The sequence below is a fragment of the Spermophilus citellus genome (assembly GCF_964194105.1).
Source record: "Spermophilus citellus genome assembly, chromosome: 11".
Classification (NCBI taxonomy): Eukaryota; Metazoa; Chordata; class Mammalia; order Rodentia; family Sciuridae; genus Spermophilus; species Spermophilus citellus.
The window spans coordinates 113,013,768-113,028,878 of NC_138192.1; positions in this window are offsets into that span (position 1 = coordinate 113,013,768).

Sequence of the window (15,111 nt, forward strand, 5' to 3'; positions counted from 1 at the left end):
GGGTAGGACAACAACTTCTCTAAGGTGGCACACTCATTGTGGTCATATCCAGAGCTACCTGAGATGGAGAAACTTGAAATATATGCCGATTAACCAACCAAGGATACAATGATTGTTTTCATAAATATTAGCACCTGAATACATCAGAAAAATTTAAAGTGACAGAAGGTAAGCATTTTGTGTATGTACACAGTAACATTTTGATGCCAAGAATTATGACTTTCAATGTCTTTTTATTTCAGAAAGATTTACTGAGCCCATACTTTATTGGAGATAGCAAGATAATCAGATAAAGTTTCTTCCCTCAGTGAAAATGTGAATATTATTTGTTTCTTATGCCATCATCAACCACTGCAATGAGCATCAGTCTGAAGGAGCTATTGTGTGTAGCAAAATAATGAAAGGGTTAAAATAAGGGCTCACAATGAATATATTTCTAGAAAAGAATATCATTCCTATTATAGAGGAGGCATTGTGGTCTAGTATAATGGAGAGTATGTTAAGAACAATACATTCCTGGTGAAATAATGCTTATAGACCAGTCAACAAAGCAAACCAGGCTGTGGAAAAAAGTTAAAATATATTTCATTAATTCTAAGACATTTTCTCTGTCCTTTTAGAGCTCTCAAATTGAAAGATATCTTACAATCTATAGATGAGATCAAAAAAATAGAATAAGATAAAATGCATCTTTGTTTCTTTCTCCGGGTTGCTTGCCTTGCTTTTAAGAAAAGGTTTGTTTGATTTTTGTGTTTTGTTTCCAACAACTTGTTTATGAACCTTCTCCTTCCTCCTGTTAATGATTGTTTGAGCATAGAATTTAAATGGTGCAAAACTTAAATGACCTTCATTCTTATTCTTTTTTGTTCCCTGACCCTTACTGGTGGGAACCAGGCATGGAAGCAGGAATAGTCTGAAAGTGGTGGTGTGAAGCCTGCAACTTCTCAGTGGATAGATCTACGTTAGAATCTGGCCTCTTCCATCTGTCTAGCTTTTGATCTCGAACAGACTACAGTTACTTCTCTGTGCCTCGGTTTCCTCAAGTGATGAATAATGGCATCTATCCACCTCATAGTGATGCTATGAGGGTTGAGTTTAATATAAACCAAGGGCTTAAATAATGCCCATCACATACTAAAAATTTTCTCAACTATTAGCTGATACCATTGCACCTAACATGCACAGTGATCTTTCTAGGCCCATATCCAAATTACTTCTTCAGTGTGATCTTTCCCCAGACTTCAAGGGTCTGTATCCAACAATTTCTTCACTTGACCATCTAAAGGTATCTCAAAATTAACAACTCTGTTTCTGAGTCCTCATCTAACTGTTTCTCCTCTAGTCTCCCCAGACATTATAAATGGCCCTATATTATCCTGAAATACCCTTAGTGTTTCACGCTCCATATCTAAGCAATCCACAGTCTGCTAGCTCTACCTTCAAAATCTATCTAGATCTGATAATTTCAAACCATCAACTCTTTCCCAAACAACTAGAACAGCTCCCTACTGATTTCTCAGCTTCCATTTGCCACTTATATTCTTTTATCCAAAGCAGTCCCTTTAAATGATGAGCCCCATCATGTTATTCCTTTTCTCAAGACCCTACAATCATTTGCATCACTTTGAAAGCTGAAATCCAAGTCTAGCCTACAAAGAGCTGCCGCCCCAGTCCCACACCACCTCTTGCTCCTGTCTTCTCTATCTTCATGCTGCTCCAGGCACTTTGACTTCTTTATTGGTCCATGCACCGTCTTGTTCTTGCTCTTCTTTTTACAAATATCAGATGGCTCATCCCTTTATTCCTTTAGCTCTCTTATCAAATATGCTTCCTTCCTTGACTGTGTGGAAACATCATCCATCTCCCTCCTCACAGCACACCCTGTTTCTTCCTTCACCTTATTTTCCTCCCTTGCATTTATCAACAGCTGACATATTAGCAATTTGTCTTCCTCCTTGACATCAGGCTGTATCCTTGGGGCCTAGGACAGTATCAGGCACTGACAGTGTATCAGTAAATAGCAAATAAATGAATGAATAAAGTAACTGATGTTTTACTAAAGGTGATTTTGGGCCCCTGATTCATGTGTCTAAATTTCTTACTGTAAATAGATTTGCTTAATTTTATGGATTTGTGAAAATATTTAACATTGGGTTAAAAGAAGTTTTTTTTAAAAATCTGCAGAATGCCCTCCTCCCTCCAGAGATTTGGATACCATTTCTCTTACTCACTTGTTCAGAGCCAATCATTGTCACCCTTTAGTCTGCCAAAGCGGTTGCTGAGTGATGAGGCTTTTCATCCCTCTGGGAGCTTCAAGTACCACCTGCATGGCATGTGGAGCTGCTGCTGGCTATGAGCAAAACTCTGGGATTGATCAAGCCAGAATCTCCTACTAGGAAGCACAGGCGAGGAGCTTTCAGATCCTGGGTCAGCTCACAGGGGCCTTTCAAGTCTTTTTTTTCAATCCTTTTTGTGGATTTTTAGTGCTCATAAAAGTGAGGCACCCAGGAGAGTCTGCCACAGCTTAATACACTGAGGGATTCCATTTGAACTCCAACTGCTCTGCAGAGATGTAGGTCTCGCTGGAGATGGAGCTCATCAGATACTTATATGACTTAATTTCTAATAAAATATTATTTGAACCAGAACAAAAAACTCCCTTGTGGGTTTTACTGTTGTGGATGGAGCAGGAAAACAAAAACAAAAACAAAAACCCTCATCTTTCTCCCATTAAGGTGACTTACCTTTTCATACTGTCAAACCAACGAAATGATTGCCTACCTTTGAAAAGGAAAGAGGTTGGAATTTAGTGATCTGAGTTCAAATTTTGACTGAAATTATTACTAGCTGAGTGAATTTAGGCAAGTTACTCAACTTTTCTAAGCTCCAGTTTTTAAGAATCCGTCAAATGGTCAGTTAGCCACTGCACTGAAATCCTACCGGTACTTAGTAAATCACCCGGATTAGATGGTAGCTGTCATTCCATCTTTTAAATGCTTTTCTTGATCTTACATAACCACTACAAATATTCAGGAAAGTAGTCGACTTTTAATGACATGCTGCATGATTTTTATTCCCGATTTATAATATATTAAAATTTAAGTATATTGGACTCCAATGGAAAATAGCTTTATAGACTCCTAAATTTTCTTGTTTTGAGACCATAATCCATATTATTTTGACATTAAGTAATTTTTAAGCAAACATGGAATAAATTATTTGTGAAAGTTCTATTTTATATTTAAATATATATATGTATATATGTTTATTCTCATCAATTTAATATAAAGGTAGAACAAACACACTCTTAAATACATTTTTTTAAAAAACTAAAGAGTCTATCTGAACTTCATGTACATAATAGATATTTAGGAAATATTAATTTCCCTCACCCAAATATTTATGTAAACTTTTAACATAATCTTAACAATACAACAGTTAATGATGTTACCATTTTAATTTTTTAATATTATATTACTTTCTATTTTTAATACTTTAAATACTCTGTTCATTCCCTAACCTTACATAGCTCATAAGTGGTAGATGTGTGAGTCAAATCAAAACTATCTCAATCCAAAACTTTATTTTCTTAACTAAGACCTGATATTTCCTCTCTGATGTGGGTGGCGGTTTTTGTTAATTTTTCTGTCCTCTTAAAAATATGTCAGTGCCACTGAGCTACATCCCCAGCCCTACCATTGGTAATATAATACAAGACAGACAGATGGCAGTTAGCAAGCGGGCATAGAGTAGGAAGTGGAACCACAGCTTTATCCAGCTCTTATTAGAAGTTTTATTGGAGAGCAGAAAAAGAAATAGGGCCACAGCTAGAAAGAGATTTGGAATGCAAGGAAGGTGCGCTGGCTAGGTCCTCTGGGAAGCAGACCCCCAGATGGAAGCAGAAGTACAAGAGATTTATTGGGATATTGCCTTTGAAAGGTAACTGGAGACAGAGGCAACAATAGGCCGGGACACTCTTTATGTCATGACATAGGACTGACATTAAGAAAGACCATGAGGATTAGATAGGAAGAGATTTTGACTATAGTGCAGCTCTGAGAAAGTCTCATTCGGCAAGACAGACGCAAACTTCTGAAGTAGGGCACGGCCGCCAACTTAACTGTCCCATCTAAAAAGAGTGGCCAAATCATCATTATTCATAACAGCCAAGATGAAAAAAATGTTCATCAGCAAATGGAAAAAGAAACTATGGTATATACATACACTGGAATATTATCTAGCCTTAAAGAAGGAAATCCTGCCATGTGCAACAATATAAATAAACTCTAAGGACATTATGCTAGGAGAAATAAGCCCATCACAGAAGAAAATATACTGCATGGCTCTTCTAGGGCAACTTATCTAATATAGTGAAAACCACAGAAGCATAAGGGTGGTTGCAGGGCCTGGGGGAAGAGGAAATGGGGAATTGTTCAACAGGTATAAAGTTTGAAAACATTCTACAGATCTGCTCTACAACATTGTACCTACAGTTAACAGTGCTATTTGGCACATTTTAAAATTTGTAAATAGGGAAGATGTCATGTGGTCTACAATGAATTTTGAAAAAAAAAATCTGGACATTCAAATTTAAGCAAAGTGAAGGTTTCTAGATTCTTGAGTCTGGAGTCACCTGAATTCACACGACCTAACATAGGCTATAAGGAATAAAATTCTGAAGTGGGACATGCCCACCAACTTAACTCTGCCACATCTCAAAAGTTTGGCCACATTGCATTAACTAAACACCAACTTGAAATCATTCCTTGTAAGGTATTTAATTTTATCTAAAGAGCTCAAAGTATTTGGTAAACAAGTAAATGTCATTAAATTTGTTTTTTTTTTCCCTTACAGTGTCCCAGAGATGGTGATATAAAAACGACACAATTGAAAAGCTTGAGTGATAAAACATCAAGGCAAATTGTGTAAGATTACAGAACTAAACTATTTTTTTAAAATAATCTGGAAACACCCTTTGGGTACTGAAATGACAGAAAAGCAATCAACAGACATAAGTCAAACTCTTGAGAAAAAAACATGTAAAACATTAGGCTTATTGGTGCTTAAGTGGATACAAGATCAATTGTGTAGGTTGCATAGGGATTCGCGATGTGTATTTTTCACTTGGGTCAAAAGACCAACTAAATGCTTTGGGTTGGTTGTTATCCAAAAAACACACAACTCACCCCTGCTAATTAAAGAACCCTCACAGATTATCAAAATAACATAGACTAGATTTATCTATACTAGATCAAAAGGTTTGTACATTTTGGAGTCAATATAGTGCTTATGAAACAATAATAATTCTCCCTCCAAATTAATGGGCTTCCCATTATAAATGGAATAATTCCTGAGATGTCAATTGCATGGGGGATTCTTGGCAAAAATTACTCTAGTAATCTCAGGCATCATTAAGACAATAATATTGAGGCATACAAAAATATTCACAGCTACTCTCTGTTCCCTGGGAATTTGGACGGGTAATCCCATATGGTTAATAGTACTTGTTATGTATGGTAGAGAATGATTCCAAAACAATAGAAATCACCAAGGAATAGTAAGAGGGAGTTAAAAGGGAAAGGGACTTTGCTTTTCTCATGAAAATACAGCTTCTGGCAACTTTGGCCAGTGGTTGCTAATACCACGTCCTCTTAAATCAACTGAGATGTTAGTCTTGTTCATGAACCTGACTATGGAAGAATTTACTTATATTCATTCACCCACTTGTTTCACAACAACACATTAATGATCTCAGTTCAAACTTACTAGGATGATACCAAGAGTTCAAAAACTGCAAAGGTATCTGTGTAGGAATTAAGAGTAGTTTTGGTAGGGAAAAGAGTGAAACTTCAAAACTCTTGAGTGTTATGGGTACAGGCGTAGAATTGCTGACTTGGCATCTCTCCAAGGAAAAGCAACATTAGACATACCAGGAAGAGCAATTTGCTGCTTTTACTACTACATATTTTTAAGGGGATTTTCTTCTGGGAAGTGCAGGAGGCTGGGTGTTATGTCATGCTCTAAGTTAATACCATGGGTGCATCATTTTCTCCAAGATCCAAGGAATCAGAGACAATAGTTCTCATACTCACCAATTAGGAAAAATAACTGCAGAGAAAAACTGATTTTGTGCACTCAGGCAATGGGATTAAGTTAATGCCACAAGCTCATTTCTTTGTGAAACGCAAATTTCTCCTGGCTGAAGAGAACAGCAATAATTATTCAAAATTCCTGAAGTAGGCTAACCATTTGTCCAGAGGGCAAAGAAATCCTGCTTGACTGGCTTCCACTCGAAACCAGTGTCAAGTTCCTGACCTCATGAACTCTGTAGAACAATATTCAGAGGAAAAGGAGGAGCTGTTCTCCTTAGCTTCTTTTCTATTTCTTTTTTGACATAAAGGCAGGTGATGTGGTTATGTTTGTGTTGGCATTCAACATTACCTCTGAGAAAGAATTGCTATATTTGATCATGGATTTCCATCCTTTATAAGTTGGGTGATATTTTTCTTAGTTTCCGTTTCTTAAAAAGATAGTGTTCCCTAAGTGCCTCCTTTCTTTACTGCGGGTGGTACTAGCACGTGAGACAACCATTCATTGTGCTTGCACTTTAAGGCCTTACTTTCAAGAGATGTTATTCTAGATATCACATACATTGTACACATGTCATTTAAGAGAGAGAGAGAGAGAGAGAGAGAGAGAGAGAGAGAAGAAGTCCCAAAACTCAAAAGATTAAAAGCATGTTGGGCAAATAAGAAAACAACCCAAATGAGAAAGGAGTCAAGCTCTTGAAAGCGAGAAATCAAATGTTGCTCATCTACTGACCTTTGCCTCTGTTCTCTGAGTGGGTCGGGTAACATCTTTGAGAACTAGAGTGAAGAAAGAGACCTGACTATCCAAAGCAGTGGCTCTCAACATGTGGGCTGTCACAGATCTTGGAAATTAGATAAAAGCTAGGAAGGCACATCTTAGGAGAGAGAAAAAGTGGATAAGCTCACAACCAAATTCATACAAAATTTCAGAACACCGCCCCTATGAAATGTATCAGTGGATGCCTGTCCCCAAGTGTCTAAATATCCAGCAGGTCCTCTATAAGAAGGTGGGGGGGGTAGTTTTAGCTCTATTCTACTAAGTTGTGAGAGACTTTGGCTTTCCCACCATCCCCAACCTATCCGTGTAGTCCAAGTTCCTCCTCCTCAGCCCATTGCTCTTAGCTTCTCTGTTATCAAGAACTGGAGGTGGGTCAGCCTTAGCAATGACTGGTGCTACATGAGTGCTGGTTACGAAGCAAATGTTGTACCCCATCTTGCACTGGAGGCTGAGTCCTTAAAACTTCAGCCACACACGATGCATTACAAAACTCATTTGCAGAGCTTTGGAGTCTGCTTGTAGGAAGAGACATGTGATTTTAAAACTGGGTCTTGCTGGGTGGTTATGCAGTTGCCTGTATAAAATGACCTGTCAATTAGAGCTTTGATCTGAGGGGAAAGAGCCCCATCTTGAAATTCTTCATAATCAGCTTGGATAATACTCCTATTCTCAAATTCAAAGATTAAAAATTACTTGGAGAAAGAACTACTCTGTTTCTTCTTGAGACATTCCCTCCAGGGCAGGCTGAGGGTATAGTGGGAAAACCGGGGAGAGAAAGCGTATCATTCTTCTATCCGTAGTATCCTGAGCTGTCAACTCAGCAGCTTTCACAAGAACTAAACCTACTTTTTAAAAAGGAGAGCTTGAAAGTGTTGTACCATTAGCTATTCTGATTCTAGTTCGTGGCAGGAAGCAAAGGTTCTTATTATACCATGTTCTATTTTTGATCTTATCTGTATCAACAGCCTGAAGTCTCAGCATAGTAATGGTGGGGAAATTCTTTGATGATAATTGGAAACTGCACTGCCTTGCCCCTTACATGATACAATCTGACTGTCACTAGGAGTGTCATTTGGGCTCTAAAGAGTCATAGGTAAGAAAAATGGGCATCTGTCTAAGTGGAGGTTGCAGAAACAAGTCAGAGCCTCTTGTGAAAACTCTGGTGGTGAGGTTGGGATACAGAAGGAAGAGGATGGCTGTCCCTACCCTGACGTTGTCAAGTCACAAAACACTCAGTATGCCATCACTCAAATTCCAGTACAGCACTAGGTTTACTTTTATGTGCAGACAACACCTTGTGGGTAGAAAAATCATATTACACACCAGTTATTGAAAACAGTTAAATATAACACCAGGTGTTAAAACCTGGTACCCTCTTGTCATGATAAAGATTGTAACAAGAACAGGAAATGGCACAGCACAAATCCGTTTTAATGATAATGATCTCATGAATGTAAAGGGCATAGGAAATGGAACAAGTGTAACCATTCCATCACCACCTTGAAACGGTAACCTTCCTGATCTCGCCACATGCCCTACTTATGGTCCTGATTAAAGTGCAAAGGAAATCAGGAGGCTGGCTGCCACACGAGGGTGGTGGCGGTGGGGACAAAACAGCCCCCAGGTATTTGCACGCTCCTGTGAGCACATGTCTCTCCTCCTTTGGACTCTATTGTGCCTGAGGAATTCTCACTGCTGATTCTTCAGCTTTGGTCTGAACAAAGCAGGTCAGACATGGGAAGAACAAAGAAAGGTAGAAACTATAGTCATCTGGGAAGAGACACTCTGCACCACCTTTCTTGGGATGAGGAAATCCTGACCTTCTCCCAGAAAGAAGCAGTAAACAGAGAGAGTGATTGCATGCTGTTCTTCTGTCTAGCCCTCATAGCTCCTCAGCATATTGAGGGGGGACAGGATGGAGCTTCCATCTCATGTTCTCCCTCTCCTCTATCTAAAGAAGTTGCAACTTGATCCAGGCTCACCCACAAGTGCAAAGGAAGATCTCAGAAGCACTAGGAAGCCAAAGATGGTTGAGGTCAGTCAGGCCGGGTCAGAGGTGGTGCTGCCACATATCAGATTCCTCTTTGACCTGGAACTGTTTTCCAGGAGGTCTGTTTCCCTTGGAAAGCTCTTTAAGTAACATTATGTGCAATTTATAATAAATCACCTCACCCCAAGATGACTGCTTCAGATATGAGGGGGAGGAGTGAGGAACGATGTCTGAGTTTGCCAAATAAATACTGGGGAAAGCCAGATTGCCTGGAGTACTGTGCCCACACCCCGCCTCAACCAAATGTCACTCACTCGGCCCAGCTGGCTAATAACTCCTCACATGGCATCCAAGTAACTGCACTATACATTTTCTTCTGGGGATTTGTCCAGGCAAGCAAGCCTGAGCATACTTTATGTTTTAGGCATCTTGGATAGCTGTTCCTCCAGATATATCCCTGTGTGATTGGATAATGAAGGATGCAACAGTGTTCCTTGCCCTGGTTTATTTGTCACTCATTAAGTGATCTTAGGAGATTCCCAGGTGATTTCACATCTTGAGACTGCAACGGGTGCTCTCCTTATCAGATGCCATGCAAAATGTCTTCAGTGGGGCATGTCAGTTTCCCAAGCATCCCATCTTGATTCCCAAGACAGATTACACTGGAATTATCTTTTCAAAAAAGAGGAAGGAAGCCCTACATTTCAAATGCTCTAAAACTAAAGAAGGTTATAAGACTGAAAACTGGCTTAGTCATTTCTCATCTGTAAAGTCTTTTAGAGGTTTTAACTGTATATAATTGTGGTGAATCAGAATGACGCTGTTTTACTTATTTCAATACATTTCATATTACTGTTTTTTTAAATATGATTGGGATAACTAGAATAGGTCTGATTATTAAATAAATCTCCATCTTTTTTTTTAACTATTTTTAGCCTCTGTTTTCATTCCCAAATGACTTGCTTGTATGTGTATATACCTTTGTAGTACAACTGATTCCTTTCATTCTTTGATTGTTCTAGGGGAGACGTGATGATAGATTAGATACTACACTTGATCTTAGCCAAAAGGCCGAGAAGCGATGTGATGATAGATTAGAAAGGGAACTAAAATGAGGACAGACAGGGTTGCAGATCTCACTAGCTGCATGACCAGAGAGGATCCTTTGGCATCTCTGATGCTAAATTTTTTTTCATTTTTAAATGGAGAGATTCATCTACTTGATATTGAAGGAACTTCCAGCTCTGAAATATGAGATACTGGGTTTTTATGAAATCTAAACCTATGATACAAATACTACCCATATTTGCTATAGAATTTGTTCTGTGGATTTTTGATGAATCAGATGCTGAAATGTCTCTTTTAGGAGGGCATGCTCTGTCTCTGTGGAGAGTGAAGCTGTATGTCTCCTATTTCTTGCCTATAGGTTTTACCTTTTTACAATTGCTTACTGTCTACTTTTAAGGAATAAAATTACTGGAATAGGAAAGTAAGCTATGGAATTATGGAATGGAATGACTTATATGTAAAAGTTTTAAAGCACAAAATGGACCTTGAGTAGAGACCAGGAGGAAGGGTATTCTACCTAGAATGCTGCATGTGTAAACTCCAAGGAAGGGAAATATATATTTTAAGAACTGCATCTGACTAAATGAGAGAATCAAAAGTTTCCACACACAAAGCTCTGAATGATATTCAGTGAGGAGACTTTAACTTCTAAGCTGCCAGGTTCCAGTTTTTAAAGAAGTAAGCCACAGGACATAGAAATTTGGAAATTATTTTCCAATTCAGAAACATAAGGCTGAAGAGGCAGAACTGACGTTCCTACTCTAATACATCAGTACATAACACTGCAATACCCCACCCAGACCTCCCAACTGGCACAGCCGCCATTGCCCTCTGCTATCTACACGGCTCCAGCACTCTCTTGGGTAACACAAGCCTGTTTCAAAGGTTTTCACACTGTGGCACCACAGATAAGAAATGTCTCAGGCTTATGCAGACAATAAATACTGACCACAGTAAAGGGCCATTTCCCACCCTTGAAGTGGTGCAAACTGAAAAGGGAACTTTCTTTGATCTTATCCAGAGACTTCATGCCATTTTAAATTACTCCATTCTGGCATCTTGTTTCCCAATTCCATAGTCATCTTAGTTGTTTATTCATTTGACCACTTGAGTTCACTTTATTTGAAGTTATTTCTCACCTTAAAACATAAAATAGAGATGCAAGGCAATCATCGTGTGGTCTGCAGAGGATACAGAGACTTTATTGTGTGTAAAGACAAACTGGTAACAACAATGTTGTCATCCCTATTAGTAGCTTGTGACTAGTATGCTTCTCCATGAACCAAGTAATATCTTCTAATAAGACTTGTAGTTTTATTCCAAGCTGGTCTCTGGTGCCAAAATGCCTTTGGCTAAACTAATAAAACTGATGATCAAGGAGATGTGACTTTGTTATCAAAGATTAGAAGGACTATGGAAAAAGTAAACCAAACCCTGCACACAGTAACACCATCATCTAATATATAAATAATACCCAATGGACATAAAAAAGTGTTTTTCCAAACATTATTTTTACTGACCCATTTGTGAATGTATTTGATTCCCACACATGTGGTAATCCTCACAAGTCCTTTAGAAAGAACAGAATTTTTGTGATTCTTTGTAACGATTAGAGAGCCATGGAAATAGATGAAGGTTAATATTTGCCATCTTGGCTACATATCTAAGTACCTAGTCATAGATCAACATGTGTTTTACTGAGATTTAGCTAAAAGATAATTTAAGTGGGTATATGTTGCTAGTGCATGTATTTGAGCTACAGGTAGAAATTTAGAAACGTGCAGTATGGAACAGTATCTGTAGTAATCTGATAAAGCAAAAGCCAAACTAAATATATGTAATCATACTCATATAACATCTAAACCCATTTTTGGTAGGGAAAAGGGTACCTTGGTCAAGTTAGAACCAAGCAAGTAATGAGACCTCTGAAAATGGCCCAAGGGTTTCATTTGCTTTTTACCAAGATGGGAGAGGCTTTATTGAATATGGAGTCTAAGCTGAAGAAAGTTTAGAAATTCATGTTGACCCAGAGCATGTCGTATAACCTGTTCAAGGAAAGACCACAAGAATTAGAGGCAGAGGTAGATTCAACAACAGGAATATTGATCAATGATTTGGAACCCAATGCAGGCACTTGAGGGACTTTCAGAAAAGAATTATGCCATCTTAGAAATAGAAACTAATTGGTACTTAGGTGACCTTACTTGCAGAGAACAGGGTCTTGAATAGGAATGGTGAATCAAGAAACATTAGGTAGCTAAGACCAAAGATAATCAGAACCCAGAGGAGGAATGTAACTTAACAATATGGGGACACAAAACATACTTCTAATAAACTCTGGCATTACTGAGGAGTAGAGTTTGCTGCAGCCTGACTATATTACATTTTCTCACAACAGGAAAGACTGCTGCAAGTAAAAATTAGGCTGACTCTGGTCTATAGTGAACTGAATGATGTATTCTTCCCTTCTTTGACTTTTCTTCCCATATACTCCTGCAAATGGACTTTTTAGTGATTTTAATTAACACAATCCCATCTTTCTTCTGACTAAAAATAAATCTATATTTCTTCCTTAATTATTATATATGTCCACAGAGATGAGTGAGAAAAGTATAGAGGAATGATATTTAACAATTATTAGGCATCTCCCCTATTGGATATTACACTAAAAATTTTACTTTGTTTTTCTTATATATTAAATTATTATCATTCTCTATAGATATTCCAGTTAATCTTTCACTTTACATAACAAAATTTACTACATATTACATATAATATTTTTCATCAACCTAATTGTGTAAAGGAAGGAACAATTTAGGATAAGAGTCAGTGTGAAAGGCAGTCACAAAAGTACGGGAGTGTTAAGAAAAATTTATTTATGGGGGTTTTGACACACTTAATATTAAAATATGTAGGTAGAAAACTAGATACTGACTTTATTTAAAAGAAAAAGATTCAGCAAAGTAAACCTCATATTGTTAAAACTGGAAAGTTATGTAGATATACATGGCTGGATTTCTGGAGAATATGAGGAGAGAAAAGTTAACATCTTGAGCCATTTGCTGAAGTTGTAAGGCATTGCAATGACTTTAATCTATTCCTGTTTTCATGGTGGTGAAGAACAAATTTTGTGAAAGATTAGGAATCTTGAGTAATACTAGCAGAGATGCAAGAGAATCTTAGGCAACAGTCATATTTCTGAACATCACTGGCAAAGCGAGGCCTTTATCTCAAGATAGCTTGTTTGGAAGATTCATTAGTTATAAATGAAATTTCATTTTGAGTCTACAAATACTTATAGAGTATTTACAGTGTGCAGGTCACTGTGTATATTCCCAAAGGAGCAGAAAAATTGAAAGGCCTGAAAATGCATTTCCTTAATGCTTCACATTAAGTTTGAAGATCATTGTTCTAGAAAAGATGGACCAATGTATTAATTACTCTGTGCATGATATCCCTTTTTGTAGAGTGTCTCTAAGTAGGATCAGATAAGACAGTAATTTCAAGTCAGGTTAAGTCAGTAAGCAATGTTTCTTGTCTTTCAAATTAAATAATGGAACCATAATTTCCAAGCACTGACAGGTATTATAGCTGAACAAAATATAAAATATTTCAATGTCTGCCCCATATCGTAACTTATTGTGCCTTAAGTAATAAAATAAATTGATTGGAATTCTAAAATTGATAAGTTAAATTATTTAAAAAATCAAATTTAAATATGATATTTCAATATTGCCATTTATAGACCCAGTTGTGTATTTTGCACATTTTACATAGCAGAAATAATAACATGGTACTTAGTGTTTAGGAAATTCCTTTAAGGGAAGCTATTTCCGTAGCTTTCCTTTATCCCTTAATTTCCTTTAAGGGATAGGTATTTACCAAAGTATTCTACATTGTGTACTGAAATTAATGGAACCAAAATACAAGGAAATTTTGTAGTTATTTCCTGTTGTAAAATCAAATGATATGTGGAGGATTACAGGGCACATTTATAACCAATATAATCCAGTCAAAAATAAAACCTCAGCTCAAGATGCTCAAAACTGCACATGACATCTTCAACAGGAGTAACTGAAGGAAACTTTTCCTGAAAAATTTGATCTATCACTGTGAATACTTGGTAGTTTTTTTTAAAATGAATTCCATTATATTTTCAATGATATTTTAATTCATTCAAGTTTAACAGAGCTTACATGCCTAATATGCAAGAATTTAATTCATGACTTGGGAAAATGTGGACAAGCAGTACTTGACCGGAATTCTAAATAAATTATGGATAAAATATTTACTTGGCATTTGGATGAAATGTTTTATCTCAGTGTCCTTTGAAATGCTTGCCCTCTTGTTTTTGCTCAGTTCCTAAATGTAGGTAAATTAGGCCTTTAGAATCATTCACATATAGAAATGAGCTTATTACCTGCCCAAGGAAAACAGATATGGAATTTGCATTCAGGTTACAACTCTATCACCATGCTATTCTTTCCAAGAAAGTTTTGTTGCTTTTCAGAAGTAGCAGGACAGACTTCGATAACAAGTTGAAAAATAACCCTGAATTTTTTTTTTTTTTAAAGAGAGAAAGACAGGGAAAGAGGAACAGGGAGACCAGAGCTGGAGGAAGGGACAAGTGACTTGGCAGATGAAGATGATACATCAGTGAGTTTCTCAACATTTCTAACTTTAAGTCTTATGCTTTGGAGAAATAACATTTTCTTACAATTATTTTTACACCTATTTCAGGCTTTCAAAAGTATTCTGTCATATATCTGAAAATATAAAAATATCTAAACTGCCATGATCAGGATGCAAATTCCACCTTTAAATCACTTCCAAGCTGGAGGTGCATAATATTTGACAAATGAAACATTTGACTATTTTTGAAACATGTTCTAAGTCCATATTAGAAATACTGACCAGAGATGATACAATTCCCATGTGGCTTTGCAATGAGATTTGTACTATCCTTTCTTAAAAATTGATGATCCTTTGCTATGTTCATATGCAATTATACCACAACAAATCCTACTTTTATATATAATGTACCAATTAAAATATTAATAATAACAAAAGAGATCAGTAAATTAGATCAAGCAGATTGGGAAGGGAAAGAAAAGGCCCTGAGGAATGTGATTGATCCACTTGTGTTATGTGCATGTACAAATAAGGCACAATGAATTCACTACTAT